At 47.7% G+C, this 12128-nt stretch overlaps 1 protein-coding gene and 1 long non-coding RNA gene across 4 annotated transcripts in view; both read right to left on the reverse strand.

The window, feature by feature from the left end:
• LOC122464171 overlaps window positions 1-530 on the reverse strand; it is a 164180-nt gene extending 163650 nt beyond the window's left edge. The window contains exon 1 of the long non-coding RNA XR_006288097.1: window positions 457-530. This is a non-coding gene — a long non-coding RNA (uncharacterized LOC122464171). The remainder of the gene's footprint in view (window positions 1-456) is intronic.
• LOC102937877 (limbic system associated membrane protein) overlaps window positions 1-12128 on the reverse strand; it is a 1332442-nt gene that overhangs the window by 1300438 nt on the left and 19876 nt on the right. The gene's annotated exons all lie outside the window — the stretch shown is intronic.

Here is a 12128-nt window from a genome sequence, read left to right on the forward strand (position 1 = left end):
CCACTAGATTCCAATGCCTATAAAGAGCAGCCACGGTTTGCTCTATCAGACACGCTGCTGCTGCCTCCTTGGATTTCTTCCTGCCTTCACGCCTTTTCCCCAGCCCCTTCCTGAGCTCTGTGGAATGATTAGCACCTCCTAGGACTTCTTCCCAGAGGTCTGGTTCCTTCCCTTATGTCAGGGTCAGCCACAGGCACTTGCTCCAATCTTGTGTCTTCCAGGTATCTTCCTTTCTCATCCCACCCTAGGTTTCTACCTCACACTGAAGGAGCCTTCCCACAGATCCCTCCACTCTCTACCACCAAGACAGTAACTGCAGAGTTCTTCCCTTTCTCCATAAAACCCCTCATCTTTCAGTCCAAATGCCCCTTCAGCTTTACCATCCCTGCCTTTCAGGCACCGCTACCTCCAGCTTTCTCCTGCTTCAGAACCACCCAACTCTATCCCCACACTTACTCCTAACTCAGAATCCTCTGGTTCTGGCTTTAGGCTTCTATCTGCCTTTAGCTCAAGAGAGAAAACCACCACCTAACTTACCAGCTGAGCTTCATCTTTAATTAGGCCTGGCCCATTCTCCAGGTGCAACCAGGTGTGTTAATTGACCTCTCAGGCCCACATTAACTCTTTCACCGCCTGTGTGAAACAGACACTCCATCACAGGCCCCAATTAACATAGTATCTGAACACCTCAAATACTTCATGTATTTATCCTCATGTCATCCCCCTGAGGCAGCAAAGTGCTACTGTCTCCCTACTGTTATCACTGAGGCACAAAGGCCCAGATTCTATTTAGGATCTTAACTACCATTGATTTCAATGGAAGCTACCAGCCTAAATGCTTTTGTGGATTTGGGCCTAAGGATACGTCTACACTGCAGCTGGGAGCACGCCTTTCAGCCTAGGTACACAGACAGTGTAGACATACCCTAGGTGACTTGCCCAAGGTCATGCAGGAAGCCTGTGACGGAAAAGGAAATTAAACCCAGACCCCTGAGTCCCCGCCTAGCACCTAGCCCACAGGACTATCCCTCTGCTCTCATCATTTTAACGTATGGTGTGTTTTTAAACTGATTTACCAGGAGCAAAAGTGTGTGCGGACACTATTATTTCAGTTGAAACCAGGTTTACTCTGGTTCAGTTTGCATTGATTAGGAACAGGTTTAATATAAACCAAAATAAGCCACTCTTAAATCAGAATCGGCGTGTCCATGCTACAGCTTACTCTGGTTTAACTAAGAGGATGCAAATGTGTACGTGGACAGGGACTGAGTGCTTGGTGGATAACAGGAGAAGCAGGTTCTGATGACCAAGCTATACTGGTGGAATTGTTAGGACTAATGTGTTGCATTTCTTTGACATCTAAACAAGTCAATTTGGAAGACAGATTTCTCTTTACTCCACTGCGAGGGCTCTCTCTTTTCATTGCATGCCGAAGCTCAGGAAAGGTGATTAGCACATTTTATAGAGAAGAATGCTTTATGCTGCAAAGGGATGAGGTTCCCAAAACTCTCTGCCAGAGGCCTGGATCAGGCAATTAAATGAGGATCTGAGCAAACCCTTCACAGCTAGGAGCGTTTAGTGCGCGTAGGTATACGCGCACACGCACGCACAGTTTCTTTCTGTTCCCCTATGAGTGTGAGAAGAGAAAATGACATTTAAAATCTGCACCCAGGCAATCAGTATATATAGCAGCCCACTTTTTTCTCAGAATGGTGCCTCAGGCACGGCCTGCGAGACCCAGAAAGGGAGAGGGTTAATGTATTCAGCAGTCCCCTAGTGCGGCTTATCTGCTCCTTCTCCCTATGCTATGCCCTCTACGGAGACGGTCAAACTCTCAGTGGCTTCTTCACACCTTACAAGAGTTATGCTCGGCCACTAAGGGAACAGAAACAACAGCATGTGACTCACGGGACCAATCACAGCCAACCACCAAAGCTTCAATACTGAGTATCAACTACCCAGTGAACAGGTTGTAACCAACCCATAGAATTCATGGCGTAGGTCTGAGGAAATGACCACCTACTTACAGGCATTACACACGCAGGCAGTGAGGTTAAACCCATCAGCTGAAGTTTCCACAGCTGCCTAAGAGACATGGACAGCCAGTTTTCATTCAAATTAATAGGAGCCCACCTCTGCTTTTCAAGAGGCGATGGAGCAGACGAAGGCTGCAGGGTTCCTAACAGTTGTGCCAGGTTGGGAGAGTGCTTCCACTGAAGCAAGAAGGAGAGGGGCAGTACATCATCTTGGGGAATCAGGTTCTTGTGGAAGACAGGCCCTATGGAAACTCAGAGGATTATTATTAGCGCGGTTTGTGCCTTTAACAAGTGCTGAAAGGGTCAGTGTGTGAGGTTTTCCTTCCCACGAATGGAACGAGACACTCACAGGGTTGTGAGTTGTAATTTTGAGGCGGTTTAGCTGAATTGTAATTATGGTTTTATCACCACAAAACACAGATTACCAAGAGGCAACTGGCACCTGTTGTCATAACCATGGTAAATCTGTCATTACTCCTACATAGCTCTAGCCCTTCAATTGCTCCCACCAGTAGGAAGCTGCAGGACAACAAGGCTACCTCGCAAAGGGCTCCCCAGGCCTGATGGGTTTCTAGACAAAGGAAGCCATGTTTAGACTGGCATATGAGTGAGGAAAGAAGCTGTCAGCCAGATTAAACTGGATTCCTTCTTCAAGCAAACTGCTGGAACCTTAAAGCCCTGCCATCTTGTCCCTCTCCTTCCCCTCAGCTCCCTCTAGTGTTCTTAGGGTCGCACTACAGCGCCTCATTCCTGCTCCTAACCACTTACAGGGACATTTTCAAAAGCACCTAAGTGACTGACGAGCCTAAGTCCTATTTTCAAAAGTGACTTGAGGCCAAGATCCATTCATTCCAATGGGAGGTAGGGTACATCTACATTGTGGAGACTATTCCAGTTTAACTACATTGCCATAGCTATGCCAGCATAACCCTGTAGTGTATACGCAGCCGACGCCAACGGAAGCGGTTTTTCCATCAGTGTGGGAACACTACCTTCCCAAGTGACAGTAGTAGGTTGATGGAAGCACTCTTCTGTCAATCCAGCTGCTTTTATAGTGGCGGTTAGGTTGCAATAACCATGCTGGTCAACTTAACTTAAGCATAGACCAAGCTTTAGGCCTAGTCTACACTTAAAGTTTAGGTCAACATAGCTACATCGCTCAGGGGTGTGAAAAATCCACACCCTGAATGCCACAGTTATGCTGGCCTAACCCCTAGAGTAGATGAAGCTGTGTTGATGGAAGAGTGCTTCTGTTGACTTACCTACTGTCACTTAGGGAGGTGGTGGTCCTACACCAATGGAAAAACCCCTTCTGTTGGCATGCACCGTGTCTATACTATGAGGTTATGCTGATATAGCTATGGAACACAACTATGCTGCTATAGTCCCCCAAGTGTAGCCATGGCCTAAGTTACTTTTGAAAATAGGACTGAGAGTCTTAAGGAACTGTCTATACACAGACGTTACTCCAATTTAAGTTAAATTAGTCTAGTTAAACTGGTCTAACTTTACTGTGCAAACTCTTATAATCAGTTTTAAACTGGTTATAGCAATGTAGTGTGCATATAAGCCAAGTTTAAACTAATGAGTGTCCACATACAAAGTTGCACTGGCTTAAGTACCCCGGTATAAAAATAATACCTTTAATTATATTGGTACAACTTTGTTGGTAGACCCAGCCTCTTAGGTACTTTGAAAAAGTTTACCCACAGTCTTTATCCCTTTAGAATTCCTCCTGTCCTGCAAGAAAGGAGTTTCTTTTCTCAGGAGGAACTAAATGCTATTCAGTCTGCAGACCAGGATCTTCCCTAAAGTGCACAGGGAATTTTAAAGGGCCAGGATTGTAGCATGAGGAACTCCAATCTCCATGTGAACTCTCTTTTCCTTATCCTGTATACGAACACACCCACACACGCCTAAGGGACAGGCTCTAAAGTGCTGTGTTGCAGTTAGTTTAGATGACTACCGGGAACTTATTAGGACCTGCTATGTTTGCAAGTCTGGGGTAAAAATTAGCTAAAGAAAAGGATCTCCCGTGCTTTTATTGCTGGAGAATGAACAGCAGGATTTGGGCTCATGTCTGTTCAATAGGCAGTAAAATGGTTCTTACTAAAAAGTTAACATTTACCAAAGTGGTGGTATCTGATTTACAGCAGTTATATCCTCTTCTACGTGCTATGTAGAGATATATCAGGATATTGCTATATGGTAGGTATTGGTAAACATTGACTTCTTAATACAGACGTCTCATCAGGCTGCTTAGGATATGGGCACTCAAGGATGGAGTGCGCTAAGAGGTCAGAGCAACACAAACTGATGCTTAATACTTTGGAGGAAACCAGAATGAGCAGAAATAGTTTTGGTTTGTCAAGGCCAGAAGTACCCAAGGCAGTAAAGGCTAGATCCTCAGGGGTATTTAGGCTTCTAATTTCCATTATTTCAATGAAAATTAGGTGCCTAAACACATTTGAGGATCTGGGCCTAAATGCTGAAATCGTCAACAACTGACAACTTTGTTGAGCACAATTTATCAGCTGTATTTAGTGACCTTTCCTAACTGCAAAATAGCAGAGCAATGGTGATGTGCATGGTCCTCAATCAGTTGATTCTTCTCCTTTTTTTCCTATTGAAGGCTTGGTGCAAAACCCTGTGGCTAGCCATTCAGTGAGAGTGTCAGTGGAATCAACCACTAGAGGATGCACCAAATAATGAGCACTGTAGATGTTGGGCAGAGAGAGGACTAGACTGAAATCCCAGATCCAACCACCTTTGAACTGTGGGAAGGCTTAAATCCACATCCGAACTTTGGGGCTTGGGCCCATCATTGGCGCTGAGCAATGATGAAGTCACAATACATTTTTGGACGCGTATTTGAGTGACTCATGCTGCAGTATTCAGGGTAGTTGTAGCCATGTCAAGCCTAGAATATTAGAGAGACAAAGTGGGTGAGGTAATATCTTTTATTGGACCAACTTCTGTAGGTGAGAGAGACAAGCTTTTTGAGCCACACAGAGCTTTTTGAGCCACTTGTTAGCTCTAACATACTGTTCACAATGCTGGTAAAAACGGGTCTTGCTACTTTTAACAAGCAAGTGAAATTCTATGCAGATTTAAGTACTTTGTTGAGAGTAGCGTGCTACATTAAAGGAGAAACAGGACTGTGATATAATGAATACAGAGTGGATTCTTCATTGATGCTGCTGGACACTGACAGGCCCTGTGGTTCTTTCTGGCTCTTTGGCGGCCAGGCTGACTAAGGCAGCCTAGTGTCACCACACAACGTCTGCCTAACTCCTGGCCTGGACTGAGCAGTTATGGAATGGATAGCAAACTACACCAAGGAAGGTACAACTGAAAGAAATGTAGTAGCATTCACATGAAAAGCTTCTTTACTGAGCAGGTTACAGAGAGACGGCTAAGCATGGTATGTATTTATCAACAGCACATTAAAGCTCCAGGGCTCCAAAAGTTATCTCATTTCAAATAAGGACCCTCCTGCTCATTTTAAAAGGCTCCATAAGAAGCTCTCGGCATTAAAAAGGGATATCATGTTTTTCCAATCTGCTCTCCCTGTGTCCGCTCAATTCAATCAGACTATAGCAGGAAGAGCCTTGAATTCCCTTTTTGCACGACTACGTGTGAACCTTAGCAAGCAAAATGCTGCAGCGGTTGGTCAGAAATGAGGGTCAGTGCCCGTGCAGGCCATGTTTCTTGATATGACTTGCCAAGAGATGCCCAGCGTGATAGCCCTGTACTGTAAACAGGCTGCTCTGCTCTATCTAACACTGGGATGAGTAACAGACAGGATTTCTTCCACACACGTATAGGGCTATCTTCTCCTCTCAGGTACAGCTCTCCAATCCCAGGGAACCCAAGAGGAGAATATTGCCACAAAGTTGTCTCATTCAAAGAGAGGCCATCTGCCTACTGGCCCAGAAGCAGCCAGGATCCAGCAGCTAAAAGAAAGGGCTGGTACTCAGTAAGCTTGGGGTGATACTCCGCAGCTGACTCGCCATGTGGGACTGCATGCCCACGGAGAGTGCCTCAATTTCCCCATCTGTAAAATGAGGATAATCATTCCCAGACAAGACTTCATTTAGCTGAAGTCATCGCGAAATTCCCAAAGAATAACTTAAAAGTGAAAACACTATACAAGAATATGTATTTAAAAACCCTATGCATTAGGGACCCTGGAAATTTAGCATTAAGAATAACATTTCTGAAACCCCCAAATGTTTGAAAAAGTCTTAAAATGCACAGTTAAGGCATTCAAATGATCTTAGCTCTGCCCCTACCTGATATCCTGGAGACGGTGAGGTAGGGGAGAACATGGAGACAACATTGTCCATCCATTTCATTTCACCATTTACAAACCCTAGAATGAGTTACTTTTTGTGCAGTGGTTGTACACATTCTGTGCTACACCAGGCACTGAAAAAGATGCTGTCACAACCCTGGCAGGGATCCTGCCGCTGGACACTCACCAGGAAGCTGTATTTGGGTCTCACACACTGGGAACTAGGTGCTCTTCTAAGCCATTGTTTCCCAAACCATGGGCCGTGGGAAGGTTCTAGATAGGTCACCAAACCCTGGCCTAGGCAAACATTCACTTCTCCCTGCAGCTGCGTAGGGTCACAGTTCCCCAGGTTACAATGCCTGGAGTGGGGAGCTGGACCCAGCTCTGTGGGACAGGATCCGCTGCTGTGTTTAGGATAGCCAGTTGTCCGGTTTTCTACCGGAATGCCCACTTGAAAAGGGACCCTGGTGGCTCTGGTTGGCACTGCCGACAGGGCCATTAAAAGTCTGGTCTGTGGTGCAGCATGGCCCTGGGGATGAGGTGGGCTGCCTGCCCTACTTCCACGCAGCTCCTGGAAGTAGTTGCCAGGTCCTTGCAGCCCCAGGCACATGGGCAGCCAGGGAGGCTCCGCGTACTGCCCCCCGCCCCAAGTGCAGGTGCCACAGCTCCTATTGGCTGGGAACTGCGACCAACGGGAGCTGTGGGGGCAGCGCCTGCGGGCACGGGGGCAGCACACAGAGCCTCCCTCGCTCCCCATGCACCCAGGGGCTGCAGGGACCTGGTGGCTGCTTTCTGGGAGCCACGGTAAGTGCCGCTAGGACCCTGCACTCCCCACAAACACATGAATCCCCTGCCTTGGTCCTGAGTTTCCCCCAACACCCTGCCCCAGCCCTGATCCCGCTCCTGCACCCCAAACCCCTCATCCCTGGCCCCACCCCAGAGTCCACAAACCCCAGATGAAGTCCGCACCGCACCCTCCTGCCCCAGCCCGAAGCCCCCTCCTTCACCCCAAACCCCTCATTCCCAGCCCCACCCCAGGGCCTGCACCCCCATCCGGAGCCTGCACCCCCATCCGGAGTCTGCACCCCTTGACCTCAGCCCAGAACCCCCTCTTGCACTCCAAACCCCTCATCCCCAGTCCCACCAGAGTCTGCACCCCCAGCCAGAGCCCTCGCCCCCTCCTGCCCCCCCAATCTCCTGCCCCAGCCTGGTGAAAGTGAGTGAGGGTGGGGGAAAGCGAGCGACAGAGGGAGTGGGGATGAAGCAAGTGGGAGCGGGGCCTCAGAGAAGGGGCAAGGCCTCAGAGAAGAGGTGGGGTGGGGGTGAAGCCTTGGAGAAGGGGCGGGGCCTAGTTGGAGATGTTCGGTTTTGTGCGATTAAAAAGTTGGCAACCCTAGCTGTGGTATGAGTGCAGGGCATGGTCAATGTCCACCAAACCTCCATGGGCCTCCTTTCTGCATCAGGCCAGGATTAAGGTTGCGGTGCTGGGGCTGAAAGTGCATTTATGTAATGGTGGGTTGCAAACAATGACAAAATGCAGTGGGTGGGTCACCTTAGTAAAACACTTGGAAACCGGCGCCCTAAGCTTCCTGAGTTCGATTAGGCGCAAGCACTGTTAATTTCCTTAGTGTCTCTGGCAGTCTTCCTGGGCACAGGCTCCTTGTCAGCCCTTTATATAAATGGGGCCTTGCAGCCCAGCTACCCTAGGCTCCCAGGACCAGTGCTGACCATCTCCCTGCCCCCAGACACTCCAGTAGCTTAGCACATCCTCTTACAGAGCTCCGATCTCGTGGGTGCTCTGGGTTTACAGTTCCTCTCTTCCAGGACACATGATAGTGGAAGCGTGTGAGGGTTCCAAAATCAATCATTTTCTACATTAGCTAGCATAAGCGATATACAGATCCCAACAAGACAAACACTTGGGAGCATTTCTCTGCCTCATTGTCCTCAGTACTCCTGAGCTTTCTTTGGGCCTAGATCACAGTCCAGCATTCACCCTCCTGCACATGGCTTCTCTGAATCACGGCCTCTCTCTCTGTCCCCTACAGCCAGCTTCCTTCCTCCTCAGCTGGTCGTGCAGCTGGAAAGGGCCCCTCTGCTACAGAAACAGGCCCCTCTGTTCTTCTCTCCTGCCCAACTCCCAAGCTTCCTTTTGTCTCTGTGAGTCCCTCTGATTTCCCAGTGTTGGCAACCTCAAGGGATCCAAAAATCATGTGTTGTTTTTTTTTAAAGTTCTTGTGGTTCTTTGGTCGGTCTTTTGATTTTCCAACTCCCCCTGTCCACGCTGGTGTGTGACAACTAGTATTACCCACTCTCCCAGATGCATTGGGTGAACTTAGCCTCTGCTGCAGGAGCTCTCAGCTCCCCAATTTGCCTGTACCTTGCCCAGCTATCAAACCCCAATCTCCTCAGTTCAGGCCCATCTCTGCTTCTGCTGGTATTCTTCATCACCAAGGCCTCGGGGAGCTGCAGCAAGGTCCCCTCTCCCCTTTCCCAGGCTAGGGTGGGCACCCTGGCGCCTTCCCATGGCAGAGGCTGCAGGGGGGGTGGGGCAATGCTGTGCTGAGCTCTTTGCTCTCTCCTTCCTCCTCCTGTGAAAGCAGCAAGCAGAGGGGGAACTCTTCCAGCTTTTGGCAGAGCAGAACTCATGAGGACATGAGGGCTCACTCTAAAATCCCTGCACTTAAAAAAAAATATAAGAGTTGGCTGTAGCATTCTCTCCCCCGTGTCTCCAGCTCTGTAGGCTTTAAGACCCAGCACTACCATCTCATTTCCTTGCTCTCCTGTACTGACACTATTCAAACCCCACCCGCCTGCAGAGAGGGTGGAGAAAACTAGCTTTAGCTAGGATGCAGCTACACGTTTGTTCTTCCCAGGTGACATCTATTCAGTTGCTGATCGTGTTTAATAATCCACCTATTTATGCACAGATGTGCTGGCACCACTTCCCTGTGTTTTAAGCACACAAGACAGTCATAAGATATAATACAGACAGTTCATAAAATCAAACTGGAATTCAAAAGTTGTACATATACCTAGTTCCCAGATCATCACAGATGCACTTTATAAAATCTTTTTTAGGTAATAGCATACTGAGGGCCATCATTCCACACTCTTCATTAAAACTCCTTAGGCCACCAATTACACAAGAATCCGCAGTGTTCCGACCTCCCAGACCTTGACCAAAGAATTGCAGCACTTGCCTGAAAAGAACAAAGGTTCGTTTGGTGATGAAGCTGCACGCTTCCAACTGGCATCACACCCACAAGTCTGGAAAAGCACCTTGTCTTATCACAGAAGATTTCTGCTTCCCGCTCTGAAAAAGGATGATGTTGGTATGATGGAAGGAGGGGCTGTGGTGGGGTGACGGTCCCAGGACACATTTCATAGAATCATAGAATATCAGGGTTGGAAGGGACCTCAGAAGGTCATCTAGTCCAACCCCCTGCTCAGAGTAGGGCCAATCCCCAATTAAATCATCCCAGACAGGGCTTTGTCAAGCCTGACCTTAAAAACTTCATTGGCTTTGGGACACTTAAAATGTCCTCAGCCACAGTCTGTGAACATTGTACAGCCCTTAGTCTTCAATCCAAAGATAGGGCCCAGATCCACAAAGGCTTAGGCGCCTAAGTCGGTTTTATGCCCCACTGCCAACAACAGAGCTCCTCCTGAACCCTGCAGGCACCTCAAATCAATCAGTGTCTAAGTTTTCAGAGTATAGTTTCCATATGCGCCTATGTTTCTGCCTGGGCATGCACACTGCTGCCTCCCTCTAGGCGTCTGGATGCCTAAGTCATGTGTGGGGTCAGATCCAGTAGATGTGTTCAGAGACCATCAGTGCCCATTCGATATCCGGCTGGAGGAGGCAGCGGTGCAGCCATCATCCACGTTATAACTTTTACCCCTACAGTTACAGCACTTGCCTGGGATGTGGGAGGCACTGGTTCAATCCCCTCTCCTGGCAGAGAAAGGCTTTGAATGGGGGTCTCCCTCATCTCAGGAGAGTTCTGTAACTGCTGAGCTATGGGATATTCTGATGGGCAGGAGGGCACCCTTGATCACTCCTGTTTAAGCTGTGGATAAATGATGAAAGAGTAGTTAGGGCCAGGGGACAGGTCCCTCAGTCATCCACAGCCCAGGCAAGTGCTCTGACCACTAGACTGAAAGTTATAAGGTGGGCACTAACACCATCTCTAGCCATGGAGCGAGGCAGGTGCCTAACTCAGTCCCTCAGGCACTTATTCAGGGATCACTAGCAGAGCTAGCCACTTCCCGGCAGCCTGGATTTAGGCACCTTTTTCTGAGAGAGGGGCAGGGTTTAGCACACACACCTCTCATCAGCAACTCCCATTGGTTACCTTAGGCAGCCCCCATTCTTAAGAGCCTGTCTCTCCCCATTCATTTTATAGAAGCCTAGGTACCTAACTCAGGCTTTGTGGATCACAGTGTTGTTCCTGTGATTTTCTAGGCACCTAAAAGTTAGGCAACTTGATGCTCAGCATTGGAACACCTAAGTCCCCTTTTGTGGATCCCACTCTCAGAGCCAAAATATCTTTGAGGATCTTGACCAAAGTGCCTATTAAGGAGTTTAGGGGACCAGAGAGTAGGTTGCTTGGAACCCTTTGCATGGGACTCAGAGAGCTGCAGGAGACAAGAAGAGGAGCAGAGGAGGGAGTCTTTACATCCTAGGAGTGTGTTTGAGAAATGCCCCATGCTGTGTGTGTGAAGAGCTGGATCTCTGTGTGACACTGGGGGCTCTTGAAAACCTATTTAATCACAAATTATATGAACGGGCACATAATTTGTGATTAAATAGCAGCTAAACATCTTTAGGCATCCCAATTTGCAAACAAATCCATTACTCCCATCAAAAGTTAGAAGGGGGACAGGAAAAAGGACTTAGAATGGAAGCATAGACTGATTCTTAATGATGGAGTTGTGACCAATGCATTCAGACTACTTACCCACGTGTATGAAGTGCTTTGAGTGCTATGCATAGAAAAGGCCTACATAAAGTAGTAGGTTTCAGAGTAACAGCCGTGTTAGTCTGTATTCACAAAAAGAAAAGGAGGACTTGTGGCACCTTAGAGACTAACCAATTTATTTGAGCATGAGCTTTCGTGAGCTACAGCTCAAGTGAGCTGTAGCTCACGAAAGCTCATGCTCAAATAAATTGGTTAGTCTCTAAGGTGTCACAAGTCCTCCTTTTCTTTTTATAAAGTAGTAGTGATTCAGAAAGTTTACCTTTTTAATTTCCTCCGTGGTTTTGTAAGATGATACTTAGAACCTTCTCATCTGAGGATTCCAAAGCAATTTATGAACATTAATGCTTATAGCCTCGCAACCCTCCTCTGAGGGAGACAAGAAGAATTACAACCATTTTAAAGAGGGAGAAACTGAGGACATAGAGAGACTAAGTGACTCAACCAATACACCAGATGATATGGATGGTCTCTGCCTCACACTTGAAGATGTTGAACAGTTGATCAAGAATATCAAGAATGTCAAATCCTGTGCAGTGGTTTGTCCACTGAAGAGACCACGTGGGAGATGTAGTCCAGTGGGAGAGCTGGGCCAGTAGGGGAAAAGAGGGCCATGAGGGATTCAGAACTAGAACTCCCATGAGGCAATCCAGTGGCTCAAGCAGATGCACTGATTAATGTCGTCTCAAAACTAAATATGTCATTTTGCTTTTCCTGATGGAAAATTCTGCCAAAATCAGTCATTTCCAGTGGAAAATGTTGATGTTGACAAAACACCAGTTCGGTTGGAAAAATGTTTTATTCTAATTTTTC

This window comes from Chelonia mydas, chromosome 1 (genome assembly GCF_015237465.2).
Source record: "Chelonia mydas isolate rCheMyd1 chromosome 1, rCheMyd1.pri.v2, whole genome shotgun sequence".
In the NCBI taxonomy this organism is placed as follows: Eukaryota; Metazoa; Chordata; order Testudines; family Cheloniidae; genus Chelonia; species Chelonia mydas.